Below are 13,310 nucleotides of genomic sequence, written 5' to 3'. Positions count from 1 at the left end.
CAGCACCAAGCACATCAATGAGGACTCACGCCTCCCCATCATAATCATTTGGGAATTAGGTTCATTAAATTGAGTATATAACATCTTTCAAGATTCATTATCTTTATTCCTCTTGTGTCGGTACGTGACACTCCGATCCCCTAATTCTACGTGTCGGTTCGTGACACCCGATCCCCTAATTCTACGTGTCAGTTCGTGACACCCGATCTCCCAATTTCTACGTGTCGGTTCGTGACACCCGATCCCATAATTCTACGTGTCAGTTCGTGACACCCGGTCCCCTAATTCTACGTGTCGGTTCGTGACACCCGATCCCCTAATTCTACGTGTCAGCTCGTGACACCCGATCCCCTAATTCTACGTATCGGTTCGTGACACCCGATCCCCTAATTCTACGTGTCGGTTCGTGACACCTGATCCACTAATCTCATTCTATTCATTCATCAAGCCTTCTCTTATACCAAGGCATCATCAATCTCATTACTATAGTTCATCATGCCTTCTCTTATACCAAGGCATCATCAATCTCATTACTTTAGTTCATCAAGCCTTCTCTTATACCAAGGCATCATCATTAACAAAGTAAATTTAGGATTAGAGATTCAATAGACTCATCATGCTTATTGATCAGAGTTATATAATCACATCATTTAAGCACACAATTAAGCATATAGAAAGTTTTATAATACTACCCAACACATATCATTCGCTATTAAGAGTCTACTACGAATAGCATAAAAACCATAACCTACCTCCACCGAAGAATTGTGATCAAGCAAGCTAATCCTCAAGAACTTTGCTTTCCTCTTCGTTTCTCTCTCTCAATCGTTTCTCCCTCTCTTTCTGTTCTTTTCTTTTTCTTATTCAAACCCTCTTTCTTTTACCCTAATTAGCATATAATTAAGTATAAAAGATGGTGAATTGACCTATTAATTAATTCAAGGTTATCTCTTTTAACCCTCAAGTAGTTAAATTATTAATATTAACCCACCAAATTTATAATTATAGCAGGAATAGTCCAAAACGTCCCTTAAAACATTTAAAGAAATCCGACCCAGCCTAGGATTACGCAGCCTGTGACGGTCCGTCGTGCCTGTGACGGTCTGTCGTGCCTGCGACAGTCCGTCCTGCTGCTTCCGTCACAGAGGTCAGAGACTCAATTCAATGAAGAGTCTGTGACGGTCCGTCGTTCCCACGACGGTCCATCCTGCCATGTCGTCACGAAGTTCAGAGAGTCGATTTCAGTACCCAAATTTTAAAATTCTAAGTGTTTTGGAACGAGACCACCTTGACGGTCCGTCGTGCCCATGACGGTCCGTCGTGGGTTCCGTCGTCTCTGCCAGTTTTTCCCGAAATAAAATCTGCTGCTCAAAACGACTAAACAGGTCATTACAATAGATACCAATTTACCCATCTTTCGTCCTCGAACGATCATAAGAAGAAAAATAAGGGCGAATAGGAGTACCTGAATCTATAAACAGGTGTGGGTATCTTTCTTGCATATCTGCCTCCTTCTCCCAAGTGGCTTCTTCAACTGGTCGATTCTTTCATTAAACATTGATGGATGCAATCTCTCTTGACCTTAACTTGCGGACTTCTCTATCTAGAATAGCAACAGGTTCCTTCACATAAGACAAATTCTCATCAAGCAAAACTGAATCCCAACGGATAATGTAGTTTCCATCCCCATGGTATCTTTTCAACATAGACACATGAAACACCGGATGCACTCCTGACAGTCCTGGAGGCAAGGCTAATTCAGAAGCCACCTCCCCTACTCGCTTAAGTACTTCAAATAGTCCAATATACCTTGGGCTTAGCTTACCTCTTTTACCAAACCGCATCACCCCTTTCATGGGCGAAACCTTCAGCAAGACTTGCTCACCTCCATAAACTCCAAGTCTCTAACCATTCTATCTGCATATTCCTTTTGCCTACTTTGCGCCGCTAAAAGCTTTTCTTGAATAGATTTCACATTCTCCAATGAATCCCTCAAAAGGTCAGTACCCCAAGGTCTAACCTCAAATGCATCAAACTAACCAATGGGAGACCTACATCTCCTCCCAAACAATGCTTCGAATGGAGCCATATCAATACTTGAGTGATAGCTATTATTGTATGAAAACTCCGCTAAGGGTAAGATGTTATCCCAATCACCACCAAATTCTATCACACATGCACGAAACATATCCTCCAACACTTGAATCGTTCGGTCAGACTAACCATCGGTATGAGGGTGAAATGCAGTACTAAGGTCCAACCTAGTACCTAATTCAGCATGCAATGTTCTCCAAAACTTAGAAGTAAACTGCGTACCTCTATCTGATATGATGGAGAGTGGAACTCCATGCAATCGAACGATTTCTGAGATAAAGATTTTGGCTAACTTCTCTGCATTGTAGGTCACCTTGACCGGAATGAAGTGAGTAGACTTAGCTAACCTATCAACGATTACCGAAATGGAGTCATACTTACTCATTGTCTTTGGAAGACCAACCACGAAGTACATTGTAATTCTCTCCCACTTCCATTCAGGAATGGGCATTCTCTGAAGTGTTCCTCTGGGCCTCTGGTGTTCATACTTTACTTGCTGACAATTTAGACATTTGGCAATAAAATCAACAATGTCGCGCTTCATTCTACTCCACCAAAAGTGTTGCTTTAGGTCACGGTACATCTTGGTTGCACCAGGATGTATAGAATATCCGGAACTATGAGCCTCTATAAGAATAGTGTGGATCAAATCATCAACACGGGGCACACATACCCTTCCCTTAATTCTCAAAACACCTTCCTCATCCATTATTGCTTCTTTAGCCTCTCCTCGCAACACCATATCCCGAATTCGGCTTAGTTTCTCATCATCAAACTGTTTTCCCTTTATCTTGTCAATAAAAGAAGATCTTGCCTCCACACTGGCCAAAAATCCTCCCTTCTCATTTACTTCTAGCCTCATAAAGTTATTAGCCAGAGTCTGAACTTCTCTAGCCAATGGGCGTCTAGAAACTTGCAAGTGAGCTAGACTTCCCATGCTCCCTGCCTTTCTACTTAAGGCGTCTGCCACAACATTAGCCTTTCCCGGATGATACAAGATAGTGATATCGTAGTCCTTCAGTAGTTCCATCCATCTCCTGTCTCAAATTCAAATCTTTTTGAGTAAAGACATACTGCAGTCTACGATGATCCGTGTATACTTCACACTTAACCCCATATAGATAGTGTCTCCATTGCTTTAAGGCAAACACTAACGCAGCCAATTCCAAATCATGGGTTGAATAATTACGTTCGTGCACCTTTAATTGCCTTGAAGCATAAGCAATTACGTTCTTCTCTTGCATTAGCACTGCACCCAAACCCGAATAGGATGCATCACAATAGACAATGAAATTCTTACCTTCCACTGGCAGGGTAAGGATTGGTGCAGTAGTCAACAAGGTCTTGAGTTTCTGAAAGCTTTCCTCACATTCGTTCGACCATACAAATGGAACATTCTGCTTAGTAAAGTTCGTCAATTGGGAAGCAATGGAAGAGAATCCCTTGACAAATCGACGGTAATAGCTAGCTAAACCAACAAAGCTCCTTATTTGTGACACATTAGTATGTCTTACCCAATTCTTCACTGTCTCAATCTTAGAAGGATCCACCATCACCCCATCCTTAGAAACCACATGCCCCAAGAAGGACACTGCATCTAGCCAAAACTCACACTTGGAGAATTTGGCATAAAGTTTTTTCTCCCTCAACATTTCCAATACAATTCTCAAGTGCTCCTCATGTTCCTTCTTGCTCTTTGAGTATACCAATATATCATCAATAAATACGATCACAAAGAGATCCAGATATGGCTTACAAATCCCGTTCATCAAGCTCATGAAAGCAGCAGGGGCATTCGTTAGACCAAAAGACATCACTACAAATTCGTAATGCCCATACCTGGTCCGAAAAGCAGTCGTTGGCACATCCGTTGCATGTATTTTCAATTGATGATAACCGGATCTCAAGTCAATCTTAGAGAAGACACAAGCACCTTGTAATTGATCGAACAAGTCATCAATGCAAGGAATGGGATACTTGTTCTTAATAGTTACCTTGTTGAACTGCCGGTAGTCTATGCACATCCGAAAACTCCCATCCTTCTTCTTCATAAATAACACCGAAGCACCCCAAGGAGATGCACTTGGTCTAATGAAGCCTTTGCTCAGCAACTCTTGAAGTTGAGCCTTTAACTCTCTTAACTCAGCGGGAGCCATTCTATAAGGGGGTATAGAAATGGGGCAAGTACCCGGTTCAAGATCGATGCAAAAATCAATATCTCTATCTGGTGGCATACCAGGAAGAGCTGTAGGGAACATATCCAGAAACTCACGGACTACCGAAACCGACTCAATTGAAGGTACTTGGGTAGTGTCATCCCTGAGATGTGCCAAGAAAGCTAAACACCCCTTACTAACCATTCTCTTAGAACGAAGAAAGGAGATGATACGAACCGGAGTGGAAGTGTAGTCGCCCTCCCACAATAACGGATCTGTCCCAGGCTTGGCTAACGTTATAGTTTTAGCATTACAATCCAGGATCGCAAAATTCGGAGAAAGCCAAGTCATACCCAGAATTACATCAAAATCAACCATTTCTAAAATAACCAAGTCTACATAAGTATTGCTCCCCACAAAAGTCACCAAACAAGACCTATATACTTTTTCAATTATCACAGACTCACCCACCGGAGTAGACACACGAATAGGTATGTCAAGCAATGCACATATGTAAATTAAGACCAGTAGTAAATGAGGAATATACATATGAAAATGTGAAGCCGGGTCAAATAATACAGAAGCCATACAATCACAAACCAAAAGATTACCTGTGATAACAGCATCTGATGTCTCTGCTTCCGACCGCCCAGGAAAAGCGTAACAATGGGCCCTATCACCTGTTTGCCCATTGCCCCTACCATGTTGCGTTGCAGTAGTTCCTATTTGTCCTTCACCCCGGCCGTCTTGGTGACCACCATTCCCTCGGCCACCACGTCCTCCAGAATAACGGCCTCTACCATGACCACCTCTACCTCTAGCTATTGGGGGTCTATAACTCTGTTTTGGACAATTCCTCCTAATATGTCCAGTCTCCCCACATCCATAACACTCTCTGGAGTCAAGCATAGGTCTCTTAGAGAAGTGTTGACCGGTCTGAGGTGGACCCCCAACTACAGTCTGTAGTGAAGATTGAATTGGTCGGACTGAGTAACCTCCTGAACCCTGTCCTCTAGAGTAAGAACCATTAAACTCTCCTCCCTTTCAAAACCTTTTTGATGTCGATGCCATGGTGAAGTCATCTAGATTCACTCCTTCCACCTCTAACATGAAGTATACCACTTCTTGAAAGGATTTTGCCGTAGCCGCTACCTGTAAGGCTGAAATCCACAATTCTGACCTCAACCCCTTCACAAAATGGCGAATCCGCTCTTGTGGTTTGAAACAAAGTTGGGTGGCATACCTGGATAACGCACGAAACTTAGCCTCATATGCAGTAACCGACATCCTACCTTGCTCTAGGCTCAAGAACTCATCTCTTTTCCTATCCCTCAAAGTCCGGGGGATATACTTCTCCATAAACAAGTTAGAGAATGATACCCTAGTCATAGGTGGTGCCTCTGTTGGTTGACACTCAATATGTGACCGCCACCACATTTTGGCATTTCCTTGAAACTGATAAGTCACAAACTCAACAGCAAACTGTTCTACTATACCCATCTTGTGTAGTAGCTCATGACAGTCAACTAGAAAATTGTAGGCATCCTCAGATTCAGCACCCTTGAAGACTGGAGGTTTCAATTTCAAGAACTTACTAAAAAGATCATGCTGATCATTTGTCATTATAGGCCCTGTAGTCAGACGAGGAAATGTGCCTATTTCCAATGAGGCATCCATGCGGGGAGCCACAGTAGCTGCATGTTGTACCTCTGGAACCAGAGGTGTTGGTGCAGAAAACACTGGAGGTGTCTGGCCCTGATCAGATAACCCGCTAAGATAAGTAAGAACCTGATTGATCATCTCTGGGGTAGGTTGGGGTGGCAATTCCTCATTCTGCACTTGTTCATTCTCCCTATCCTCATCCTCTCTTACCACTTCCTCAGTTGGTGGAGGAGTAACCGCCCTAGTACCAGATGGGCTAGGTGCTTGTCCTCTTCCTCTAGAGGGCGTCCTCCCACGACCTCTTCCACGACCTCTTGTCACTACTCTTCTTCGAGCTACAGCCCCAGTGGCTGGCTCAGACGCTTCTTGTCTTGCCGGTGTTGGTGTTGGCGCGGTGTGTTCTCTAGTTCTAACCATCTACGAAATAGAGTGAAGATGGTCAGATAACAATTTGTATCACCTAGATACCAATTGGATCCAAGTAATAGCACGAAAGAAAGAAAGAATGGAATTTTCCTAAAGTCTTATAGCCTCTCAAAGAAAAGTAAAGGCGTCCCCCTACCGTTCCTTAAGACTCTACTAGACTCGTTCTTGTGTGATGTGACCAACGAACCTAATGCTCTGATACCAAGTTTGTCACAACCCAAAACGCGTCGTGAGTGGCACCCACATTTATCCTCCTATGTGAGCGAACCAGCCAATCTAACCCCCAACATTTTAACCATAATAAACAGAATACAATGCGGAAGACTTAAAACTCATTAACAAAATCAATAAATAACTTCTAAAACTCAATACTTATTATTCCCAAAATCTAGAAGTCATCATCACAAGAACATCTATCCTCAAATTACAAATTCTAAGAGTATCTAGACAGCTTGAATAACTAAAAATCTAGTCCATGTCGGAACTTCAAGGCATCAAGACATGAAGAAGAAGATCCAGTCCAAGCTAGAAGCGTTAGCTAACCCTGAAATCCGATATAATGAAGACTGGCTAGAGTTGCGATTGAGTTGAAGACGACGGTACGTTTGCTGCACTCCACAATAACAAGGAAACAAACATACAAGTAGGGGTCAGTAAAAATACAAGTACTGAGTAGATATCATCGGCCAATTCAAAATAGAAAACAGTATATATCAGATAATATCATAAAATCAACTATAATACTCAACATGCGGCATTTACAATTACCATAACCCTTGGTCACAGCACCAAGCACATCAATGAGGACGCACGCCTCCCCATCATAATCATTTGGGAATTAGGTTCATTAAATTGAGTATATAAGATCTTTCAAGATTCATTATCTTTATTTCTCTTGTGTCGGTACGTGACACTCTGATCCCCTAATTCTACGTGTTGGTCGTGACACCCGATCCCCTAATTCTACGTGTCGGTTCTTGACACCCGATCCCCTAATTTCTACGTGTCAGTTCGTGACACCCGATCCCCTAATTCTACGTGTCTGTTCGTGACACCTGTTCCCCTAATTCTACGTGTCGGTTCGTGATACCCGATCCCCTAATTCTACATGTCAGTTCGTGACACTCGATCCCCTAATTCTACGTGTCAGTTCGTGACACCCGATCCCCTAATTCTATGTGTCGGTTCGTGACATCCGATCCACTAATCTCATTCTATTCATTCATCAAGCCTTCTCTTATAGCAAGACATCATCAATCTCATTACTTTAGTTCATCAAGCCTTCTCTTATACCAAGTCATCATCAATCTCATTACTTTAGTTCATCAAGCCTTCTGTTATACCAAGGCATCATCATTAAAAAAGTAAATTTAGGATTAGAGATTCAATAGACTCATCATGCTTATTCATCACAGTTATATAATCACATCATGTAAGCACACAATTAAGCATATAGAAGGTTTTATAATACTCCCCAACACATATCATTCGCTATTAAGAGTCTACTACGAATAGCATAAAAACCATAACCTACCTCCACTGAAGAATTGTGATCAAGCAAGCTAATCCTCAAGATTTTTACTTTCCTCTTCGTTCCTCTCTCTCGATCGTTTCTCCCTCTCTTTCTGTTCTTTTCTTTTTCTTATTCAAACCCTCGTTCTTTTACTCTATTTAGCATATAATTAAGTATAAAAGATGGTGAATTAACCCATTAATTATTTCAAGGTTATCTCTTTTAACCCTCAAGTAGTTAAATTATTAACATTAACCCACTAAATTTATAATTATAGCAGGAATAGTCCAAAACGTCCCTTAAAACATTTAAAGAAATCCGACCCAGCCTGGGATTACGCAGCCTATGACGGTCCGTCGTGCCTGCGACGGTCCGTCCTGCTGCTTCCGTCACAGAGTTCAGAGACTCAATTCCTTGAAGAGTCTTTGACGGTCCGTCGTTCCCACGACGGTCCGTCCTGCCATGTCGTCATGAAGTTCAGAGAGTCAATTTCAGTACCCAGATTTCAGAATTTTAAGTGTTTTGGAACGAGACCCCCTCGATGGTCCGTCGTGCCCATGAGGGTCCGTCGTGGGTTCCTTCGTCTCAGCCAGTTTTTCCCGAAATAAAATCTGCTGCTCAAAACGACTAAACAGGTCGTAACGCCAAGCGGTTTATATTAAAGACAGATACCTCTTTCAATTTTTCACTTACAACCAAACCCTTTTCACTGAAAAACTCTTTTCACTCTTTCTTTTTATCTCAACTCAACAATGGTGTACTCTATTGTTACTAGCTCATTATTTGCACCGGTAATTCATGCTTCATCTTCAGTGGCGCCGCCTTTGCCGGAATCGCTTGCTGTAAGATCCGGTTCTTTTGCTACAGGGGAATCAGTTCAGAAATGGCCGGGATGGCCTTGGGATAACATGTTCAAGCTAGTTGTGCCAATTGCAAAAGTTGGTGGTATAATTGGGCGGAGGGGAGAAGTTGTAAACAGGATGTGTAAAGAGACTGGTGCCAGTATTCGTGTGCTCGAAGGTCCTGATGCTGATCAAATTGTATGTTTTTGGTCGAATAATTTTTGATAATTCTTTAGATTTTTGTTTCTTTTTTGGAATTGTTTTTGAATTTGGATGATTTTGATGTGTGTAAAAACATCAATTGTTGTGATGAAACAGTAAATTCATCAAAAACTTGTGTGAGTTGATTCGATCCAAGTATTTTATATTTGCTTCATATGTTTTTCAGGTTTTAATATCTGGTAGAGAAAATCCAGATGCTGAGGTATCTCCAGCAATGGATGCTGCTATTAGAAATTTTAAGTGTGTTGTGGGGCTAAACAATGATGATTCAGGAGCAGTAGCTGCATTTGTGTCTTCAAAGTTATTAGTGGCTTAAGCACAAGCCATTCACTTGATCGGTAAAAATGGTTCCACGAACAATTCAATACAAGAAAGATCAGGTGCTGTGCTAAGAGTATTACCTGCAGGTGAGATCTTTATGTTTATTACTAATATGGCATGACACAAAACATTCAGTCATCTCGTATCTAATAATTTCTGAATTTCACAGATAATGTTTCCCTTTGTGATGATAGGCTTATTGAAATACATGGAGAAGGTACGAAGGTTCTCAATGCTTTTGACGTAGTTGTTAAACTACTGAGGAAGTTCTTGGTACATCATAGCATGATACCGGTTTTTTTAAAAATTGTAATTTTGATTTAACTAGATTTTAATCGTCTATATATATATATTTGTGTGTGTGTGTGTGTGTGTGTGTGTGTGTGTTTACTAACTTCCAGGGCTGATAAACCACAGTATCAACCTTCTCGTCCTGCATCTGCAGCTGTTTCTGATTACCAAGACCCTTACTTACTTGATCATGGAACTGCCGTGGACTCTAAAACCCCACGGTCTACACTACCGCGATATGGACGGGATATTGTAGAAAAGGTCAGTTTATGGATACTCTATGTCTCCATTTTCTACCAGTATCATGGATTTTATGGCTTCATTGTGGTTTGAGTTTGTCCCATTTTGTTGCGGAAAATCAATATTTATACCGTGCAGAAATTTTGCCATGATTTAGAGTTTGAGCAAAGATCACTTTGTATATCACTTTTTTAATTTCATTTCCTTTTGTGTTTTTGAAACATGTGTGTCCTAGTTGTCCTGAACTAATTTAATATATTCGTTATAAGAAAATTCCGGTACATGACTAGCTTAGTAGAAAACAGAAACAAGGATATTGCTGAAGAATGTTGGTTCCTACCATGAGCCAGGTTTCATGGATATTCGTATTATCACGATTTCATGATTCTGACTATGAATGATAAATTTAGTAATAAAAAATTGTCTCTTGAACTTAATTGACATGAGTTACATTTCATCCTAATCATTTAACTTTTTTGTTCTTTTTAATTATTTACTCATTTGCACTTTCTGTGTTCTCAGGGAGAGTTAGTTTTTAATTGGAATAATTGTAGTTGTGTTCTCGTTTCTTTCTTGCTCTACATATTCTTTTTTCCTACTCTTGAACTTGAATCTGTAGAAGCTCTTTCTTTCTATTTAGCCATTAGGTAAATGTTTCTATCCTTTTTCCTTCTCGGATCACAAAGCTTATGCAAGTACCGCTGGGGTATGCTGAGGAAATAATTGGTGCTGAAGGCTGTGATATAGCATATATTTGCCGAACAAGTGGGGCAACTCTTACTGTGCAAGGGAGCTGAGTACCTGAAGAAATCACTATTGAGATTAAGGGTACCTCATCAAAGAATAAAGCAGTTGAACACCTTATTCAGGTACGGAGACCATCGCCCTGCACCTCACTATACATAAAAGTCAATATATAGAAGGTGATCATGGCCCATTAGCTGGTGTTGTTATTCACTTATGTCTCTAGTCTACCAGATTATATTCTTCCTTTTATGACCTTTTTCCTTGGATTACAAAATATGTTAAAATCTCGTTATACGTTTCATAAAAAGCATGATTCAGCTATCTTATGCTTGTTTATTCACTTGTATTTGTGCAGGAGTCCATTAACAACCACAAAGAGCCAGCCCCAAGAATGTATGGGACGCGTGAGCCTGAGTTTGGTTCTTTTTCACTTTATGGAGACCCTTATTCTTCATCATCTTCATTTCCACGTTAGAGTTTTGAGGGGAATGGATCGTATTTTCCACCTCAGAGTTTCGAGGGGTATGGATCGTCTAGTTTAGAAGGAGGATACAACAGTTATAGATACTAAGGGCAGTAGTCTCTGTGGAAAAGTTACTGAGAAACTTCTCTTTTACAGTTCTTCTTGAGAACTTTGTTTTAGATGATTTTATGTATCTAATAACTTTAAGTTCAAGTTCTATTGAAACTGGTACTGGAAATATGTATTTTGGTGTTGCTTCTTTTGTTTCTAGATTAAGTAAAAAATGCAAGGTGCAGGATACCAGGCCGAGAAACCCGGGCAACCATTCCCCTATGTGCCAATCGCTAGCGCATTCAGGGCCCCGGCGTTATTTGAAAATGTTTTCCAAAAGAGTACATTTGTGAAAAATAATTACTATTTTACCAATAATTTTTTTTTTAAAAAAACATTGATTAGTAAATAGTGTTTAATCAAGCTTTTTAAGTACTATTTTTTAGAAAAGTGCTTTTAAGGAATAATTACTTTCTTTCAGCTTATTCGAAAAATAAGTATTTTTTATAATAAAAAGAGAACTGTAAAAATGTAGAACTTGTCAATACTATTAGGTTCGAATTATATAATTTCTCTAACATAATTATTTTAAAAAATTTATCAATCATTTTGAAATGGGGCAACACTAGTGTCTTTGTTGTGACGTTTATAAGGGTTATATAGATCATTTTATTGATTCACTGTAACGACCTATTTAGTCGTTTCAGAGAGTCGATTTCAGTACCCAAATTTCAGAATTCTAAGTGTTTTGAAACGAGACCCCCTCGATGGTCCGTCGTGCCCATGACGGTCCGTCGTGGGTTCCTTCGTCTCAGCCAGTTTTTCCCGAAATAAAATCTGCTGCTCAAAACGACTAAACAGGTCGTTACAGCTGACTTACCAAAAAAATAATTAAAGTGAATTAATGGTCGTTTTGACAGAAATATTTTAATAATTCTGACATGTCGCTCAACTCTAACGAATTATCTATTTTAGTCGTATAAAAATAAGTATTTATTTCAGATTAGATATGTGAACCTTCTAACTTCAAATTCCATAACTCACGACTATTTATGTACGCGTGAAATTATGATTTTTAACGTATTCAATATTTTTGTTTAGTTAATAAATAATATGGAAATGTTTTTAAAAGAACTCGATAAAATTTCATCTAACCGTTATTTCAGTTATTAGAAGTACATAATTACTTTTATTAGTAAACGTTTTTTTTGGTTATTGATAAACAATTGATTTTCTTTATTATTTTACTACCATAATGATTAAACTTTTTGCAACTTGTCAAAATTTAGTAACGGCTATATAAATGACTATTCAAAAATTCAACGGTTTTCAAAATAGCAATAACGTTAAGTCGTTCATCAACCCAATGATTTTTTAACAATAATAACGGTAAGTCCCTCAACATTGACTTACCAAAAAATTAATCAAACTCAATTAACAGTCGTTTAATAGACATCCATTAATAATTCTGACATCTCGCTCAATTTTAATGAATTATCTGTTTTAGTCATAGTGAACCTTCTAACTTCAGATTCTAGAGCTCACGACTATTTGTGTATGCATGAAATTATTATTTTTTAACGTATTCGACATTTTTATTCTGTTAATTAAACAACAAGATTCTTTTTTATAAAAGAAACCAATAAATTTCAAATAATCGTTATATAAGTTATAATAACGAGCACAAAATCAATTTTATTAGCAAAACAACTCCTTTTTTGTTTTGATAATTTATTTTTTTTATTATTCTTACTTTAAAATTATGCTTATAATTACTTAATAATAAATGTTATATATTATGATTTCATATTATAATTTCGTAAAGAAATCCTAATTATTTAAACAAATATTATAAAAGCTTTTTTCTTTTTCTTTTTTTTAGAAAGTAACGCCAAGCGGTTTATATTAAAGACAAATACCTCTTTCAATTTTTCACTTACAACCAAACCCTTTTCACTGAAAAACTCTTTTCACTCTTTCTTTTTATCTCAACTCAACAATGGTGTACCTATTGTTACTAGCTCATTATTTGCACCGGTAATTCATGCTTCATCTTCAGTGGCGCCGCCTTTGCCGGAATCGCTTGCTGTAAGATCCGGTTCTTTTGCTACAGGGGAATCAGTTCAGAAATGGTCGGGATGGCCTTGGGATAACGTGTTCAAGCTAGTTGTGCCAATTGCAAAAGTTGGTGGTATAATTGGGCGGAGGGGAGAAGTTGTAAACAGGATGTGTAAAGAGACTGGTGCCAGTATTCGTGTGCTCGAAGGTCCTGATGCTGATCA

At 39.2% G+C, this 13,310-nt stretch overlaps 1 pseudogene; it reads left to right on the top strand.

Annotated features, from left to right (window-relative positions):
• The first annotated feature begins 8,603 nt into the window (after positions 1-8,603).
• LOC101268108 (RNA-binding KH domain-containing protein PEPPER-like) lies at positions 8,604-10,989 on the top strand (annotated as a pseudogene).
• Positions 10,990-13,310: the final 2,321 nt, after the last annotated feature.

The sequence above is a fragment of the Solanum lycopersicum genome, chromosome 5, assembly GCF_036512215.1.
Source record: "Solanum lycopersicum chromosome 5, SLM_r2.1".
Lineage (NCBI taxonomy): Eukaryota > Viridiplantae > Streptophyta > Magnoliopsida > Solanales > Solanaceae > Solanum > Solanum lycopersicum.
This window is presented reverse-complemented; position numbering and strand designations above follow the sequence as displayed.